This window comes from Triturus cristatus, chromosome 4_1 (genome assembly GCF_964204655.1).
Source record: "Triturus cristatus chromosome 4_1, aTriCri1.1, whole genome shotgun sequence".
Classification (NCBI taxonomy): Eukaryota; Metazoa; Chordata; class Amphibia; order Caudata; family Salamandridae; genus Triturus; species Triturus cristatus.
In genome coordinates, this window is record NC_140585.1 from 172,466,818 (window position 1) to 172,486,177 (window position 19,360).

At 45.2% G+C, this 19,360-nt stretch overlaps 1 protein-coding gene across 1 annotated transcript in view; it reads left to right on the plus strand.

Annotated features, from left to right (window-relative positions):
- Positions 1-250: 250 nt before the first annotated feature.
- LOC146853828 (membrane-spanning 4-domains subfamily A member 4A-like) overlaps positions 251-19,360 on the plus strand; it is a 146,854-nt gene continuing 127,744 nt past the window's right edge. Inside the window, exon 1 of the mRNA XM_085651816.1 lies at positions 251-378. The gene's annotated coding sequence lies outside the window, so the exon portion shown is untranslated. The remainder of the gene's footprint in view (positions 379-19,360) is intronic.

Consider the following 19,360-nt stretch of genomic DNA (forward strand, 5'->3'; position numbering starts at 1 on the left):
AAATATACCCGGAAACAGATCTATGCCCGCCTTTTGTGAGTGTTGGCAGTACAGATGTGGTGAAATGTGAGATCTAGAATTCATTTTTAACGGGACTTCCCCATCCTTTTATTCTGTTGAAATGTCTGAAGCTGCACTCGGCACTGTTGTTACTTTCTTCATCTTGACTGCGCCCTTTCAGAGTTATGAAACCAGGTTCCTGCCAAATGGGAATTAGTGTAACGTCTCCCGGGGGTAACACGGTACTACATGTTCTCGCCCACATGTCGAAACATCCTGTGTTCACCCACTACAGAGTCTGTGGTAACCAGGCTCATTGGAGCAGACAGATGTGCAGCTGAAGGAGGTGTCAAGGCAGAGCCGGTGGCCACAGGAGATGTGAGTACAAGAACTGAAGTCCCTTAAACTATGGGCAATGACAAAGCCAATAGGTATTTTTCTATTTATTAAAAAGCACATGTTGAACTTGATACGGACAGGTTTTGTGCAGAATTTTGTAAGACTGTGTGAGAAAATGGAGTTCTATTTCAATACCATTTTGCCTGGCTTTTGCTGCAACTTTGACCTGCAGTCCAGGTTCCCAGTACCAGTGTTCTTTCCCTAAAACTGATCCACAAATGGTCCTAGTAAAAGGTACATGGGTACCTAGGGCATTGGGACTGGGGAGGATCCTCCAGGGATCCCTCACCTAGGCCAATGCAGACTGCCACTGCAGCATGCAAGGCCTGGTGCAGACAATACCAAGTAAACATGGCACACTGCCTGAGTGCCATGCCAACTGGCACTGCCCATGATATAGGTAAGTCACCCCTCTAGTAGGGCTTACCAGCCCTAAGGCAGGGTGCACTATATCACAGGTGTGGGCATATTTGTATGAGCACATATGCCTCTACAGTATTAGGGTCTATTCCTTAATATGGGAAGTGCCAGTGAAGCCATAGAGAGTACCTAGGCTGGAACCTTGACAACTCGAGTTCCACAGCACCATGTTGGCTTCAATTAACCCAGGAGTGTTTGGTACAAAACAACTCTTTGTACTAAATCCACTCGGATGCCAGTTTGAGTTGTACTAAACCATGTACTCAGAGGTGCCCCCTGGAAACCTACCGACCCTGGTGTGGTCATTGACTAGCTTTAGGCAGCCTGCCACAGACATATATGTTTCTGGGCCCCTGGGTGAAGAGCCTCTTCTCTCTGGGACCAGAAACAATGCACATCCTGGGCGGAGGTGTCAAACCTCCACATCCGGGATGGGTACATTGCTTTAAGGAGAAGCTTCAAAGGCCTGCCGCCTTTTATAATGCAACCCCCAGCCTCTGCAGCTAGAAGCGGATGCCAGGCACTGGTTTACACCCCCACTTTGGGCGGGAAAGCCGGCGAGAAGCCTTAGAAAGAATAGGATGGGTGCCCACCTTTGTCAACTCTGTCCCTCTGGTGGAGGAGGCGAAGTTAAGCACACTTTTCAGTCTCCTCTATCTTGAAGATGAGGGGACTCCTCCAATCACGACTAGGACTATTCCCCCCTCCCACATGAGGATAGCATAATAGAGGGTGTAGTCACCCCAGGTGAGCTGCCCATTGGCTCTATATGTTACTCCCTTAAAACACCCTTAAATTTAGTATTCAGGAGGCTCCCTCAGACTTTCAAATGAGTTACCCGTGACTTCAGAAGAAAGACAAAGAAGACACGGCTCAGTGAAGCCTGAAACAACTACTTACTTGGTCTGTCTCCGCTTCCAAGACTCCTGAGAAGACGACGCCTGCAGCCAGTGGCTTCCAGAATCTTGAGGAAGACTGCCAGAGCTTCTGCCCACAATAAAGCAACTCTAGGGACTCCAGTGCCCTGAGGATCTGCAAGTCCTGCCCACTCTGCACCCGACGCCTCTGGCCCATGCCCAGGTGGAACACTGACCCAGGACAGGTTCCCCAACAATCCTGACCTCTCGTCCAGCATTGGCTGACCCCCCCAGGACTCCATGATGACGCCTGCAGCCAGAATCCAGATGCTCTCCCTGACAGCGACCTGCTCCGGTAAGAAGACTCCGACATCGAAAGGCACCCATGCACCCAAAGTACCGACAGTGCCCCTACGGACCCCTATATTTCTACTTACCTCTGCTGTCATTGGTCTCCCTTCTGCAACCTCTGGTTCAACACCTGCAGCCTGTTTGTTGAAAGCAAAGTCTCTATTGAAAAGCATTGGGCTCCCAACGATGAAATTGCACCCTGCGCCCGGCTGCCGCAATGCCGCTGGTGGTATATATTTGGTGCTGCTTTGTGCCACCTCCCCCTGTGCTTGATATAATCCCCAAAGTTTGGCTCCTGCTATCTCAGTCACCATTCAAACACATTGAGCCAAACTCCGATTTTGACTTCTGCACCCGGCTGCCCCTGTGCCGCTGGTGGTGCAGTTTTGGCACTCACCTGACCCTTGCCCCTTGCTGACTTTTGGTCCCGAAGACTAGAACTGTAAGTTACGTACTTACCTGTATAACCACATTATAGTTTTCCTCAATAGGATAACATTGAACTGTTCAGAAATTGCACTGTCTACTTTTGAAAGTGAAAAGTATTTTTTCTTAAAATCTTACTTACTTTATTGCGAAGATTTTGGTCTTAAAATAAAACACAAATAAAGCTTATTTTTATAAAATTTTTGAGTCGTGTGTCAGTTATTGGTCATGTGTGTGCTGTAAATGACTTACACTCCTCTGTGCTAGGCCTAAGACTGCTCGACCACACTACCACTAATAGAGCATTTTGGGGTTTGCTTTGAGCTCTGTACCCTTTTGAGGAGTCTTTGGACCCTGTGCATGGTATGCCCACCTAGTGGCATACCATATACACAGCCAACTTCCTACAGTGTGTGTGTGCGGAGAGAGAGAAGGATGGTGCACTCACTACTGTTTCTTTGGTGAGGAGTAGAAGTGCTAGTGTGCGATACGCGTTGAAGGGCCGGCTCAGGGAAAGTCGCTAATTGTCCTTTGCTTTAATGGGTCAATCTAGTGAGGTTTTTGTGATTCTTCCTCTTTGCACAGCCTGCCCAATGAAGTTTCATTACATTTTCTTTTAAGGTCCAATCCAGTCCAGTTCTGTTTATAGTTCTCCTCTAAGGCGCACGTCCAATGAAATGCGCTTTTCCTTCTTGGACAATATTCTATAAAAGCCCGCCCGGTGAAGTTTTGTTTCCCTGACATTTTATTTAGTGTCATTCACAGAACTTTTTTGAACAAAGGATTTTGGCAATTGAGGTCCTGTTCATACTGGTTTTCTGAAACTGCCACAGCCAGTGAAATCGCAGTTTTTGAAAGAACCTGTCTGGCTTGGTGCTAGTTGTGTGCTTTAAAGGGCGTGAGTTAGAGACCAGTGTACTGCGCTAAAGCAGAAGAAGGCTGAGTGCTGTGCTGCAAATCAAGGCTTATAGTGACAGAGAAGGGTCTGCGTGATGAGAGATTGAGTATGTTGTGCACAGTGGTGGAATCCACTGTGAGCTCTGTAGAGTGAGTAGTGTAGTGTGAAAAGTACATTATCATTGTAGTGTGAGTATTTTAGTACAAATGTAGTACAATCAGGGGCAAATGAATAGAGTATTGTGAGCTGTAGGCATGAGTGGTGCAATGCGAGGGTAGTATGAACATAGTCCCAGGTGTTCGGTGTGACTGCAGCCAGGGCACTGCATCGCTAACAGTGGAGTTTATGCACTGAGTTGAGTCCATTGTGAGCAGTTAAAGGAGTCAGTGTGAGCTGTGCAGTGTCTCTGCATACTGAGTGCAGTCTCCGTGCTTGTCCGTGTGTGTTGTGAGCAGTGTAGTGTGGGTAGCTCAGTGAGCACGGTGTTACATAGCAGTGGGGCACTTGACAGGGTCAGAGACGAGCATAACGTAAACAAGTGATAGGAGAAATAGCTGGTTTGTGGACGGTAAATGCATTGTAATGTAGTGCTCTTTCAAAAGGTGTGTCTTTAACTTTTTCCCAAAATGGAGCAGCGTTGAGGTGGTCCTGATGGACATGGTGATGTTGTTCCAGATTTTATTTGCAGATATAAACACAATCACCATAGAATACAATCGATAGAAAAAGATTGCTGCCTTATTTTTTGTTTCTTACACCTCTTAGTCTGCAGTCTGATGGTGTCCTGGCTGCAGGCATGCTCAGAGCCACCAGAGATGGTGAGCTTGTCTACAAAATATAGAGGGTGCTGGTTGTGATGGCTTTTTAAACGATGCAGCTGGTTATGAGATGGTGGAGGCCATGGAGTGCCAGCAGGATGGTGTTCATATTTCTTCAGGCCATGGATGAGACATGCTGTGGCTTGGAGGATGCTTTTGAAGAGTGCCAGGATGGAGTTTGGGAGGTCTTGGAGCATGGCGTTATCATCCAGATACAAGTATGAGGACTTGAACAGCAGCTATGAAATTACTTTCTGTAGGAAACAGTTTCACATTCTTTAGAAGAGAGAGCTGGTACATGCTGCTATGTTTTCTGGCAATTTGTTCCTCGAGGGTGCAGTTGATGGCCTGGGTGAATCCAAGTGACTCCTGTTTGCTTAATCTGTCTGAGCAATGCAGTATCAGTGAAGTGTGAGCAATGTCATGTGGTCAGAGTAGCATAGGCAGAGCAGTGGGAGTGTATATCATGAATCAATGTAAATTATGCAAAAGGGACCCCTCGCACTACAGATTTGTCAACAATTTTACAAGGCAGTGTGATTATTTCGCGTCTCTTCTTACCAACGTTTGTTGGAAATCTTACTCCACTTTCAATTTATACATATCCTCTCACTAGTGTACCATGCATTTTGACATAACTTATAAGTACCAAAATTCCAACTGACATTGAATGCTCAAATTAGAGATGAAAGGAAAAAGAAAACTATACACTCTAAAATACAGAAAAACTTTTCCTTGTGGACTTGTCAGTCCCCAAAAGTGGATTAATAAACAAATACAAGACAGAAATTCACATAAATGATAACTAAAGACCACAAAGGGCAACATAAAACCTTACATAGATGACATGCCATGTCTGTACATATATTGATACTTTCTTAGGTTATTTAACGAAAACATCATACATAAGTGTCCAACATATACAGTGCTCTTTTCTTAATGACCAAAAGAAAGTCATCTAGTTAAAGTGTCCCATATGTAGTGGAGTTTTATTGTCACAGTATTGGATTAGTATCACAGGGGGTATATATTATTACCCTCCAATGTATAGTCCTTCAGGTACCTAGAGGCCCAATAGGGTCGGGGCACATAATGCTTTAAATGACCATAATATTGGGAGGTATGAATCCTCTCTGTCTGTCCCGTGGTTGTTCTTCACATTGTGTAGATGCTAAGTACCCTTAGAACCTTATTTACGCAGACCCGTTTCGACCTTTTGGGTGGGCCTCTTTCATGAACGTCTTCCTCCGAGCTTTGTGTTGTTCGGGACACTGTAAATGAAGCATAAAAGGGGGGGGGATTTTATTAATACATTTTATGCCATGGTGTTTAGTAACCAATGGTGTCCCTGAATCAAAATTGTACTGTATCTGTGCTCAATTTTTGATCAATGGATGTCACCTCTGGGTGATCACAAACTATAGGTGTTGCTGCCATAAGTTCAACCTCTTGTTTGAGTATTGCAGAAAAGTGGGATAGAAGATGGGCTCTGTTAGGCATCAAGGTGTTCTTCCAGTGCATGTTCATTGCAAAAGCAGGTTAGAGAAAGGGTCTTACATTGTGCATTGGAGGCTTGTGTCCTCCTGCATGAAAGTTACCCTAGGGTGAGGATACCGCGGGGTGGGGGAGATCAGTCGGCGCCCGGTGCTGGTGAGGAGAGAATGGTGTGTGGGTAAATCTCAGAATGTAACTCATCTTATGCAGCCCACCATACTGTACAAAAAAAGCATTTGAAAATATTAAGGAACTTCCTCCATACTTGGTGTACTCATGGAAATTGGTTTTGGGGACGGGCGCTGGGTGAACAACTTCAGTAGGCGCTCTGCGGTCCAATGTCATACCGCTCCTGTGACTACTGTGAAAGGAATGGTAAACAAGAAATCAATGCCTGCTCATGACTCGTGTCACAAGCCTCTGATGTATAGCTCACATGGGGCCATAAGGGCCGTTATTTAGGGGTGGGCGGAATTTGCGAAATTAACTTTCGCAAATTATCGCGAAAATGTTTTAAATTATCGCAAACAAGCGGAAATATCGCGAAGATGCGGAAGTTTTTTTCCGGCATGTTCGCGAGATTTTCTGCATGGTTGCGGGTCGCCAACTTACCCATTTGGTTGCTTGCGGGCGCGGCCATCTTGTTTTGAGTTGTCTCGCGGTGCATGATCGCGAGAAGAAAGACGTGATCGCGCGACGCATGACGTCACTGCGGGTGCGAACTGTCGCGAGACAGCGCAAATGGCTAAAAACAATACAACATCTCAAGGAGAACGCGACCGGATCAAGAAAACTTGTCGGCGAACGCAGGGATTCAGGTAAGGCGATCGCGCGCGCGCGAGAATGTATTATTTTACAGCGCGAGCAAGAAACAAATTATCGCCAAGCTGCGGAAACCGGAATTTTTTACATTTTCGCACTCTCCGTGGCACGCGAAAATGTAAAATTATCGCAATTTCCGCGAACGGAACGAAATTTTCACCCAGGCCTACCGTTATTGGTGTTAATGTTGGTATTGACCCCACCTACTTCTTGTCTGACGGCCTCCCTCCTGGTTCGTTTGGTCCTGTTTGACCCAGCCGTCTCATTTCTCTATGGTCTTCAAATGCGCCGCCGGAAGGTTATCCCACGGATCATGGGAAATGTAGTTTAACAACCCATGTGCTGTTGGCAGTGTTGCCAGACTGGGCTGTTTCCCGCACAAATGGGCGACATTTTTCGCCTTTGTGCGGGATAAAACAACCCTGGCAGGTTGTGTAAAGTTGGGCGACATTTGCCCTTGTGTGTGCAATATTTGTGGTTTCTGCAGCGCCCACAGAGAATCTGTAATAATCAGGGCCGTCAGTCATTCATAGTGCGAACGCGCTACTTATAACGGTCCTGCTTGTTGTTGCTGGCCTACCCCAGAGAGAATGGACCAATGATCTTTCGACAGGAAGGCCTGTCATCATTTTTAAAAAAGTTTTAAATCATTCAATTTGCCTCTTGGCGTAGGCGCGGCTGACTCGGAGTGTTGTCCTCGAGAGAGGAGGAGTCAGGAACGTCAAGGCAAGGACTGGTTGGCCTACCCTTCAGCCTGCTTCTGTTGCGCATGGGAGTCCCTAGGTTTATTAAGGTAAGATTAGTGGTCGAAGTGTCCACATTTCCTTCTCTGCTGCTGTCAGCTGCCTCCCGCTCTTTCTTCCTCTTCCTCTTATTCCCTCTCTTTCTGTCTTTCTCGCTACTCCTCACTCGCTGAAGCTGTGCTTGAATAACCGTCTCTTATCCTCAGTTTCCTCTACTTTCCTTCATTCGCTCCCTTGTGAAATGGATCCAAAAAAGAAAGAAACACTTTCGTTGGAAATGTTCCTGACATTTTTCTGTTCCAAAGTGCAGCCACGGGACAAAGAGAAACAAGCATTTGCAATGAAATAGGTTTCACATTTGCGAGAGTTTCAGCTATTTGCATTGTAAATGACAATGCCTTTTTTTAATGTGTTTTGAAAACCTGCAACAGGTGTGTAAACACATAAGCAAGGACTATTAGTACAAAGTGCCTGTTTACAAACCCCTTACAGGTTTTCAAAACACTTAAATAAAAGGCATTGTCATTTACGATGCCAACAGCTCAAACTCTCGCAAATGTGAGACCCATTGCATTGCAGTGGAATAATGTCGGAGTCCATGACTTGTCAATTGTTAAGAGTGGTTGAAGGCGGATAGTTTGAGACTCGCTTCTGATAAGATATGGGGTAGTAAACTGCCCTGGACAGCAATAAGAGCGGAAAGGGGATATAAATGTCAAATCATGGCTCTTCTATAAGCTCTGTGTGAGCTATACAAATACCGCTTATATGACCTCTATTATCGTCACACAAAAAACAATGAACTATGACCAGGTATAAACTAGATTATGGGCAGTTGCTGTAACTCCGTGGTAGAACTACCTTTCGCATCACCTCAAAGGGGTGTCTCTGCTTAAATCTTGCGACGTGATGATGTACTTCTGGTGGTTCGGAGTCACGCCACTGCGCTCTGTCTAGCAACATATTGGGGCTTATTTACAAGGCCCTTGCACCGCCGGTGCGTCACTTTTAACATGGGAAAAAGTGTTGTACGGGTGGCAAAAGGGGCTTGTAAGCACGCGCTGCCCAGGCTCAACCTAAAAACAGGTTCAAAATACAAAGAATAAGTAACTAATTAAAGCATTAAAGAGTGGTCGCAAAGTAGCCAGATCGGTTTTTATTCAACACAGCGCCACCACTTTACAGAGTTTGCCACTGAAGCGCTACTTTTGTTTTCTCATTGTTTTCCCAGGGTGTGGAAGTGCACCATTCCTAGAGGTTCTGAAATACCTGGTTGATAACTGAAGTGGAAAACGTTTAATGTGATCCTTATCAGCTCTTATCCTTATTTTAGTTTATAAAATGTGTACTGCGGCTCTGTGTTAGGAATGTCTTTTTAAACCATACTGCTTACATTTTGTAAGGATTTAAGCAATGGACATAGAAATAGGCCCCTTCCGGGCCCGAGAGTAATGTGCTTAAAGTTGAAGGGAAAAACACTCTTGATTTCTGAATAATGAGTGTAAAATTGTTGCGGTAACCATGTTGTTTCTACTTATATTTTGCATGCTTTACTTAATCTTGCATTCCATATGAGGGTTTGCACTTTCCAGGATGTTCTTACTTGTTTTTCCAGGCAGCATAATACTCTTGTGCATAATTTGAATTGAGTTTCATCCAGGTGTTTATAGCGGGGCACAATTGGTTTGTAGCTGAAGGCAGGGCGAGTTTCTTTCGGTGGGGCAGTATGGTTTACAGTGGGGGAAAGGTTGTGGCCCTAAGGCCAGAGCTGCCGAATTTGGTACTGGTGAACCAGGTTCAGCCTTCATGAACAGTCCACCAGACCACTCTCCTGAGGGAGCACATTCCCATGCTAGACCTTAGAAGCCCCAGCTAGACCTTAGAAGCTCTAGCTAGACCTTAGAAGCTCTAGCTAGACCTTAGAAGCCCTGGTGTCTTAGCACCTTGAAGGCCTGTCCACCACAATCCATACTGAATTTCACCTCTAGTCTTGCAGGCAGGCCTACGAAGCAGCGCACCCTAGAGCAACAATGACTCTGTCATTGAGGTCACAGGACCCTGGAGATTAGTCCGCCTCACCCATTAGTACCTCTATTGGCCTTGTTTCAGCAAGAATAGTGCAACTCACCAGGGATCGACAATGCAGGATTTGCCTGCACAGCAAACTAAGGGGCTTATTAACAAGAGAATGGCGAAGGGTGGCGTTAAGCCAATATTGCTAATGCCACGCTCCGCCATTCTGAAAATGCTGGTATGTGCCCTATTTACAGTGGTACAGTATATCCCTGCATTTTCTCTAGCACTGGCACTAAACTTAGCTGCCTAGCGCCAATGCATGTACACTTGCACCATAGTACAAGGGTGCCAGCGTGCAGGGAATGATTGTTTATGTGCAGGAAGGTTTCCCTTCCTGCACATAAACTATCCAGAATGGCGTATTGTAACTTCTATGTATGCTGCATTGTGCAGCATACATAGAAGTTGCAAATCATCATTTTTTAAATGATAGTTTATGTGTAGGAAGGGACACCTTCCTGCACATGAACAATCATTCATGACGATTTGCTGTTTTTATATGTGCTGCGCAATGCAGCTCACATAGAAACAGCAAGAACAAGGAGAAATTAAGCATTTCTCCTCTTTTCGCCATGTTAAGTCCAGGTTTTCCCTGGTCTTAATTTTGGCACTGCCTCCTATTTACGCCACCCTTGTAAATAGGGGGCAGGGTCAAAATCAATGGGTGTTGGGGCAGAACAAAGACCAGCCTTACAGACCCTCTTCTTGTTCAGGTCAGGCAGGAGCTGGACATGTGCTAAATGCGCAGACTCCTGGCTGCCTGAGCTGAACTTTGCCAGGCTGACAATTGCACAGCCCTGTGTGCGTGACCTCAGTGTGGCAAAAGTGCCTCAAGGGCCTCCTCCTTCTTATGAAGGGGAGCTCCACTGATTGCCTCGGACCTGGGCGCTTCAGCATTAAGCCTTGAAGTGCCCAGGGCAGAGTGTCAATCAGTGGCACCTAGTCAGAGAGTGGGGTGGGGTCAGCAGTCTCGCTGACCCCATCCCACTCTGTGACGAGGTTGGGCCTGATGCCTTTCAATCAGCCAATGAGGGAAGGCAGCAGCCCCAACCCTCGTGGGACCTCTGAAGCTTCCCTCTCGGAGAGCTGACGTTAAGGTAAGTTTTATGCGTTTTTTTACGTTTCATGCGTGCATGTATTAATGTATGTGTCTCCAGCTAGCACTATATAATACTCTCAAATAAATTAATAAATGTGTTAAAGTTGTGAACGGGTATGTGTGCATTTGTGAATGCATGGGTGTAAGTGAGGTGTATTTGTGCCACCGCCCCCTCCCTGGTAAAATTACTATCCGCCACAGCTTTTAACACAGAGATCCTTTTGTTAGTTGCAGCTAATATGTCACAATCCTTCTAATATAGCACAGTGAGGTACGACCCAATATCAAGAAACTGCATGCAAACTGAAGAGCATTACTTTAGTACCTTGTTTTTATCCTCAATCTTTTGTTATTCCAAGGTTGCTAAAAAGGGTGACTTTAAATAATAAAGACTTATTAGCACACTCAACAACTGCATAGCGCTTTCATCCTGACTGTGTGTTTCTGCAGACCAAGTGCTCTAATATATAATGACTACAAGTGTGCATGATATGACTCCTATACATTGTAACCATCATTTTGCACATGCATAGTAGTGCTTTAATTTACTATTGACATTTATATTACCATCGCTTCATGAGCTCTCCTAAAAAGCTAAGGATTGGATGGGCATTTAGTCTGAACACCTTAATGACCCAGTTGCAGGCACTGTGAGAAAGCAGTACTGCCTTCAGTCTTCGGACTCTCAATCGTGCCTATCATAAGTGTCTGCTCACAATCTGAACTCATCCAGTCCTGAAGGTGACTCATTTCACAATTTTTACTATAAAAGTATGTTTTGTGAAAATAAAACTCGAGAAGCACATCATCTGGATAAAGCAAATACTTTTGGGGAACACTGCATGAAGTAAAACACATGAAATGTAAACATGGACTGCTTTGCTGGCATGGATTACCTTAGGGTGTTTGCAGTCATTGCTGAGATTTTAAATTAAGAGCATGAATAATTAAATCCCTGGCTGTGTGATAGGAGTAAAGGAGCCTCATGAGAGGGCCCATGCCAATGGTGGGATGGGTGTGAGACAGTGCTACTGATGAAGGGGGAATGGAGTGGGATGGAACACCAACAGTATCAGTAGATTTGCGGGAGTGTCAGTGTTGAAGGTGTCGCCAAACGTTCTGGGAAATTCAGTGATTTTCCTTTCTGCTCCAACAGCCTTTTGTTCACCCTTCTGCTGCTTGCCAAGACTAGGAGCTTTAGTTGAGCACTTGCTGCAACACAATTAAAACAACAATGTCCTCTATACTTTTTATTGCAAGAGGAAGTGGTCACGGTAAAGGACTTTGGAACAGAGGGCAGGGAATTCACATTCATTTAAAAAACACATTTCTAAGATTATACATATCCATTAAATATCTTGTTCAGATTTAGCCAGTTATTGATCATCTCCTGCATCGGAAGATATGTTTATAGACTGACAGGAATGTTTTTTGTCTAGTAAGTGAGTTCATGGTTGCCTCTACTACTCTATGTTTTATGTACCCCTTGTATTTTTGCTAATTTGTATATGTTTACTGTGCAGAAATATTCCCTATTTCTGACAGTTCATTTAGGCCATACTCTGTCATGCGTAAACCAAGTATCATTTGTGCTTCTCAACTTATCAATATAGGTTCTGCATTTGTGGCTCTCACATGTCTTAATACTGTCCATTTTAGATCTGACAGGGGGTGGCTCAACTCCATATAATGTTGTACCATGGGTGCATTCAAGGTCTAGCCCCGGATGAGCGACTTGTATTGAACGATACATTCACGTATCTCTTGATTTGTTTTCCCAACGTAAGCCTTTTCACAGGGCAAGTAACACAGTAAACAACGTTCCTGGACTTACAGTTTGTGAATTCCGTAAGCCGGATCCTGATTTGTCTGTAGATGAACTCTTCTCCTTCAAGTGTGCTCTCACAAGTAAAACATCTCCCACATTTATGGTGTCCTCTCACTGGTGGTAGATTCAACATGGTGCTCAAGGTAGGGTTCTTAGTCCTACCCCTAACCCTCAGGTGATGAAGAGCATATGTACGTCTGCATATGCTTATGTGTGTGTGTACATGTGTCAATATACAAAAGTACCTCTAAGTGAATGAGTAGTGCACATGATCTTATCATGTGTATGTATGTTTGTGGACGTTTGTGGGTCTGGGTGGCATCAGGTGAAGTGGAGGGCATTACCCTGGCTATCTGTGCCCATCTTTGACATATTGTGCTCATTCTCAACAATATTCTGCCCATCTCTGGCATGATCACAGCTCATTCTTGACATATTATGACCATGTTAGTGAACATTATGTCTATTCCTGGCAAATGGTGGCCCATCTCTGATATATTATGTGAATTCTTGACAAAATTCAGTTTATTCCTGCCGTATTAGTGGGCTATCCTTGGCATATTAAGAGCATTCCTGATGGTGGCAGCTTAGCATCATGTTACTCTGGACAATGGCTCACTTAATCTCCCCAACGGCCCCCAGCGCCTTGAAACCCTTAAGGGTGCAATATGTTCGAGCTTTACAAATAGGAATTATTATTATGGTGATTCTGGCACAATTATATCCCTCAGTTTATTGCAGTTATTCTTGATGTAATTTTAACTATCCTTGTTGTTAATGAAAGTCCTTGTCATAGGATGGACATTTTTGTGATGTGTGACAGTAATACATGGGTTAATTTGATAAAAATGGCAAGGTAATGTTTGAGGACATAAAAATAAGTTTTGTTTATAGAGAAATAAAAATAAAATATTTAATTTAGAGGGGCTGTTCTAATATACCCAAATAAAAAACAACTGTGATTTATGGTAACGCTTCTGTATTTTCTGAAACTGCGCTGAATAATAGTATTTCTGAAGCATAATTAAAGCTGATATTTGAGTGATAATTCATCCTGAATTATGGGTGGCTTATTGGTGATATTGGTTTCTTGGCACCGGGGGGCGCTCACTTACATATCAAAATGACTTCTATCAGACTGTCTGCCAGATATGATGTAAATTCTGTGTCATTGAGTATTTAAGACTTACCTAGCTATGGTGTTGATGGGCTGTAGTTGTGAGGTTTCCATAACTTTTTTTTTAATCAACTTAACCAGTCCAAAAAGATTCTCAGTCATAACAAATGACCTGGAAAGATGGGATAAAAAAGTAAAATGAAAAAAAATCTTAAAGTTATTTGAAATATGTCAGTGTAGCATTTTATACTCAGAGTTTTGAACAGCCCCTTATTTTTACTGCTCTTTAGCCAATGTGTAGGACATCTGAATAGTTAATCATGGTATGTGAAAACAGAGCTGATGAAAATGCAATACTTGTGTGAGGGCCTTTCTTTGGGTCCTTGGAAGATAATTATTACACCACAACTGTTTTTCCGTGATAGATTGTGCATTGAAAAACGGCTTGTGAAAAAGCAAAACAAGCAGATTTCAGCGTGGTGAACAGTGAACCCAAATGCTGTACCTCGTGTTCAGTGGCAATATTTGGAATAGGAGGAATTAGTCAGTGGCAGCTGCTACAGAACAGGGTGGTGAGTCAGGTGGAGGGTGGCTAAAAAAAATCACTTACCTAGTTACGTTCGCAGCCTCTCCACTGTCCTCTTCTCATCCTCCTGACTCACAGAAGCAGGAAGCTTCCAGGCTTCCCTAAGCCAATCAAGACGCTGCTGTCACAATCATGACAGCAGCATCGTGATTGGTCTGAGCGGCCTGTTTGGCCACTCATACAGTGCCTGGGAACCTTGGGACAGTTCTCCACCCAGCTGTGCAACACAGCCGGGTGGAGAAATGCTAAGTGCTAAGTGCACATGATGGGTTGGCCGGCCCAAGACGGCTGGCCAAATCGTCATGCACACTTAGTAGTGCCTGTACCACTTCTCCTCCTGTGAATCAACCCAGCCCCGCCCCGCCCCAACCTGGCTCCGTGCAGAAAAATAACATGATAATAGCAATGTGTCTTGTCGTTTTATTTTTCCTTGTAGCACTGATCTGAGAGCAGTGGGGTGCCGCTCCTCCACCTTAGCTGCGGAGCCGGCACTTGAATTAGTTGCACCTTGTAAATGCCTCACCCCAGGCTATTGGTGTGTGTTAGACCTGGCACCTTGGCGTGGGTCTCCCTTCCACTTTTTTGCTGTTGCCTCATGTGTTTTTGCTGGTTATAGATGCTTTGGGCACTGTGCCACTGCTATTCAGTGCCACAGTGCAAGTGCTCCCTATGGTAAATTGATGTATGGATTAGTGACTTCATGATTGGCTGGTTTGGTTTACTTGTCAGACCCTAGTGCAGTGCACTGAGTGTGCCAAGGGCTTGTGAACCAAATGCTGCTGGTGGGCTTGCAGCACTGGTTGTGCCACCCACAGAAGCAGCCTATAAAAGTGTGTCTCAGGTCTGCCATTGCAGAGCCTGTGTGAAGTCTGGTACTGCCATGTTGACTTGCCAGTCCCTAAACCTTCCCTTTTCTTCATATCAGACACCCCTATGCTAGGCCCAAGGGCAGGGTGCATTGTAAGTATAAGGTAGGACATGCCCTGGTGTGTGTGGCATGTCCTAATAGTGAATTACAGCCACATTTGTTTTTCACTATTGCAAGGCTACCTGTTCCCCATAGGCCAGAATGGCCAGTTTGATTATAACATCCTATAATCCTAACTGACCCAGGGAACATGGTAGAAATTCGAGTTTAGTATGCCTGAACTCAGAGTGATAAAATACAGTTGGTTTTAAATTACAGTTGGTTTTAACATTCTGTGTTTGAAAATACCACTTTTAGAAAGGGCTGTGCCTTCCCTCCCCAATGCAGGCTCCACCTCCTGGGGTGTGTCTGATGTCCCTGGCCTACACTGTCAAAGGAAAGAAGGAGTCATGTAGACAAAGTGCTCCAGGACTGACCAGAACTGGTTTGGACTAGGCAAAGGCCTCTATGACTTCAGAGAACAAAGAGAAAATGAGTGTAAAAGGGAGATCCAGACCCCAGAACCTTAAATCACTTTGGGAAACAAGAAGAACCTTTGCTGAGGAGAGGTACCAGAGAAACTGAGGAAGAGACTATCCCTAGCTGACTGCAGTTTGGGGGATTGGGCTGCAGTGGTTGCCTGACTGCCACAGAAAGGAGAAAGGAACTTTGTGCTTTTCAAATCAACTTGTGAAGGATCTCCAAAGGCTTGAAATAGAGCTTGCCTCCTGCTAAAGTCTCAGGGACAACAGACTTCACCAACCAGCTCCCCTGCCTTCCCTTGCTGGGAAGTTAAGGACCTGCTAATGAGCTGGGCCTTCTGAGAGACTGCGTGTCGCTGGGAGTGCGACTCAAGACTAAGAAGCGTGTCGCCTCCGTTGTCGTCGCATCACCGGAGAAGAGTGTCGCAGTCGCAGCAGACGCCGTCGCATCACCGGAGAAGAGTGTCGCTGCCGCAGCTGCTGTCATTGCATCACTAAGAAAGCGTGCCGCCACTGTCGCATTGCATCACCGAGGCGCCCCACATCCCTGGAGAAGACTGTCGCCGTCGCAGCAGACGCCGTTGCATCACCAGAGAAGCGTGTCGCAGGGCCTGTCGCGGCTCAGAAGATTCATTGAGTCGCTGCATGGCCGTCGGGCGTGCACGCATCGTTGTCGCATCAAGAAGAAGACGCCCTTTTGTTTCATTGCACCAGATCTTCATCGCATCACGGCGTTGCTGGTCGCATCGCCACGGAAGCGCAGTAAGAAACCGATGCATCACCTCCCCACGCGGAGAAGAACCGTCGCATCCCCTACACAGCAGTAGGGACCCGACGCATCACAGTTCTTGCGTGTAAGGAACCGACGCATCACCTTCCCTGCTTTGCTTTTGTTGTATAGCATTACGCATCCAAAGGTACGTTGAACTTAAAGTGTCGCATTTACCATCTTAAGAGAACTGAGGGCCAGATGTAAGTGGCTAAATACCGGTCGGTAACGCCGAAATTCTGTAAATTTCAGCGTTACCGACCGGTATTTAGCCATTCCTAATGTAGGTAAAGAATCGGTAAATAAGGAATCGGTAAATACCAATTCCTTATTGCTCTTGCATTTAAGGAGTCGGTAATACCGAATCCTTAAATGCATTGTAGGAAGCACATTAAAGAGTGCTTTTGAGCCTTAAGAAATGGGTAATTACCACCAACTTCAAGTTGGTGGTAATTACCGATTTCCTTTAAAAAAATCACTTTTTTTGTTTTTTGTTAAGTGCCAAGTGGCACACATTCATGCCCTTAGGGCATGTGTGTGCGCCACATGTGCACACATGCACATTTCAGGGTTGCAACAGGATGTCCTTTTGACACCCTGGCACCCTTGAAAGTGCTCCCGCTATTAGCGATTCAGTAATACCGAATCGCTAATAGTGAATGTCTTCACATTCATTCCTATGGGCCTCCAAGCCTATAGAAATGAATGGGTAGGTATTCCTTATTACCGAATCTCAATTACCGATTCGGTAATAAGGAATATTAAGGATTCAGTATTTTTTACCGAATCTTTACTTACATAGGAAATACCAATTTCTTAATAGCGAATCGGTAAAATTCGCTATTAAGAAATCGGTATTTCAGATTTACCTACATCTGGCCCTATGTTATTTCTACCATTCTTAAAGTACAGTATTATGGATTTTTGTCGTTTGTGGTCTTATGTTAAGTCTATATAAAAGATACTTATTTACAACTTGTGTGGTGTCCATCTGTAGTGTTGTCACTGGGTTACTGTATGTGTTCACAAATGCTTTACACACTGCCTCTGAGATAAGCCTGCCTGCTCATGCCAAGCTACCAAGGGGGTGAGCAGGGGTTATTTTAGGAGTGTACCCCCTTACCCTGACTAGACGCAAGGGTCCCTATTTGGTCAAAGGTACCTACCTCTGCCAACTAGAGACCCCCAAATCTAACATTGGTGGTTAGCGGTGAGGATTCTGGACTTGCATTTGTGACTCATATACAGTGATTGGTGAAAACTAGTAGTGAGCGCAGACCAAAACGCAACCACATATGTTTGGTAGATTGTTTTTCCTGGGATTTTCTATTTTTGCAAAGAACTGCCAAGTTTAACCACCATGGATAAAGCAGCATCCATCACATCTGTTGATTATGATTGGAAAGAGGAGAAACTGGAATGCTACAATGTAAAACAGCTAAAGCACTTCTGCAGGAGATTTAAAGTTGCTATGACCGGTCTATCCAAGAAGGATGAGTTCCAAAAGGCACTGAGGGCCTGGGTGGAAGCAAGGAATACTCCTGAGAATGAGGAAGGGGATGAAAATGCAGATGAGCAGCTGGAAGGGCCATTGGGTCCAGGGGGAAGGAGAGCAACCTCCCCAGTAGGTAGCAGTGTTTCTGCCAAAGGCCTGTCCCCAGAGGAGTTGGAGGACAGAAAGGAGTGTAGGATGCATGAGATGGAGTTGACCAAGCTCAAGTTAAATGGGCAGTTAGAATTTGAATGGCAAAGTAGGAAATTGCACCTAGAGGAAAAGAGGATGCAAATGGAGCATGAGAAACGTTTGAGGGAGATGGAATTGAAAGCAAGGAGCTTAGAAATTACTCCCTCTGGTGGCAGCACACCGTCCATGCCTGTGGAAGCTAGGGTGTATATTCCTAAAGATGTGGTGAAAGAGTTTTAGAATAATGATGACATTGGGCAGTGGTTCAAATCCTATGAGGTAGCCATGTCTTCCCACCGGGTCCCTGAGAAGGATTGGGGAGCGGGGTTGTGGGGGCGGTTCCTTAGTGAGGGGCGGGATACACTGTTAGACTTGCCCTCTGAAGTCCATAATTCTTATAGCCACATGAAAGATGCATTGATGTCCAGGTATGGGTTGACTCCTGAATTGTATCGATAGAGGTTAAGAAATTGCAAAAAGTTGGAGTCAAGCACATGGGTGGAATATGTAACTTTCTTTTGCAGAGCATTGGATGGTTGGGTGAAGGGTAGCAAAGTTAATGATTTTGATGGGCTCTTTGATTTAATTGCATGGGAGCACTTGTCAAGTAATTGTTTACCAGAGCTATGCCAGCACCTGATTGATAGCAGGCTGACTAACCCTAGGAAGCTTGCTGAGGAGGCGGACAGCTGGATGAGCACTCGGGTCCACTAGGGTCACGTGGAAGACTCAGCCAAGAGTGGGCAGGGTCCCCAGCAGAAGAGTGGGGGGGGCAAGGGTAAACAGAGGGAGTTCCAGAAAGGGCCCCAAAGTAATTCCCAAGGTAACCAAGGGAAAGGTTCCCAGCCCGGGGCCCCGACAGATAGGCCTGTTCCCAGGAGACACATGAGGTGCTTTACATGTGGTGAAGTGGGCCATAACTCTATTGATCCCCGGTGCCCACAGTATGGAAAACAGCACCCACTGGTGCACCATCCCGGCAGATGGCGAGTGTAGCCCTGGGGGAGGAGATGGGTGCCCAAGGTGGGTGGGGTCCCGCAGAGATGTCCCTTGTCTCTTTAGGAGACTGTGAGGTGGTCCCCAGGACCCAAGTGTCTGATAACTTGCTATCAGTAAGAATCACTTTTTTATTTCTTTAATCAAATTTCGGACTTGGTCACTCTTTGCCTTCCAAGCCAGTAGCTTGCTGCAGCCTTACCATACTCATAATGTGCTAACTGACTGGCCTCCCACTTCTCCTTTACTCTATCTCTCAGAATTCCTGCTAAGTTTGCTTTTAAATCAATTAAATCTTCCATCTCTTTTTCACTTGCCCCCCTATTTCCTACGTCCACTAAGCCTGCCTCCAGCTTTCGAATCTGCTCCTCCAGATCCGAGACCCTACTATAATATAGTCGCCTTTTCTTAGCTGCCAAGGCTCCTAACCTACCTCGTAAGTAGGCCTTATAGGCATCCCAAACAATCTCTGTCTTAGCTGAACCCTGGTTTCTTTCAAAAAATTCGTTCATCTCCTCCTTTAAAACTTCCAGTGTCTCCTCTTCAAATAATATTGTTCGATCCAACCTCCAGATTGTACCCAATGTG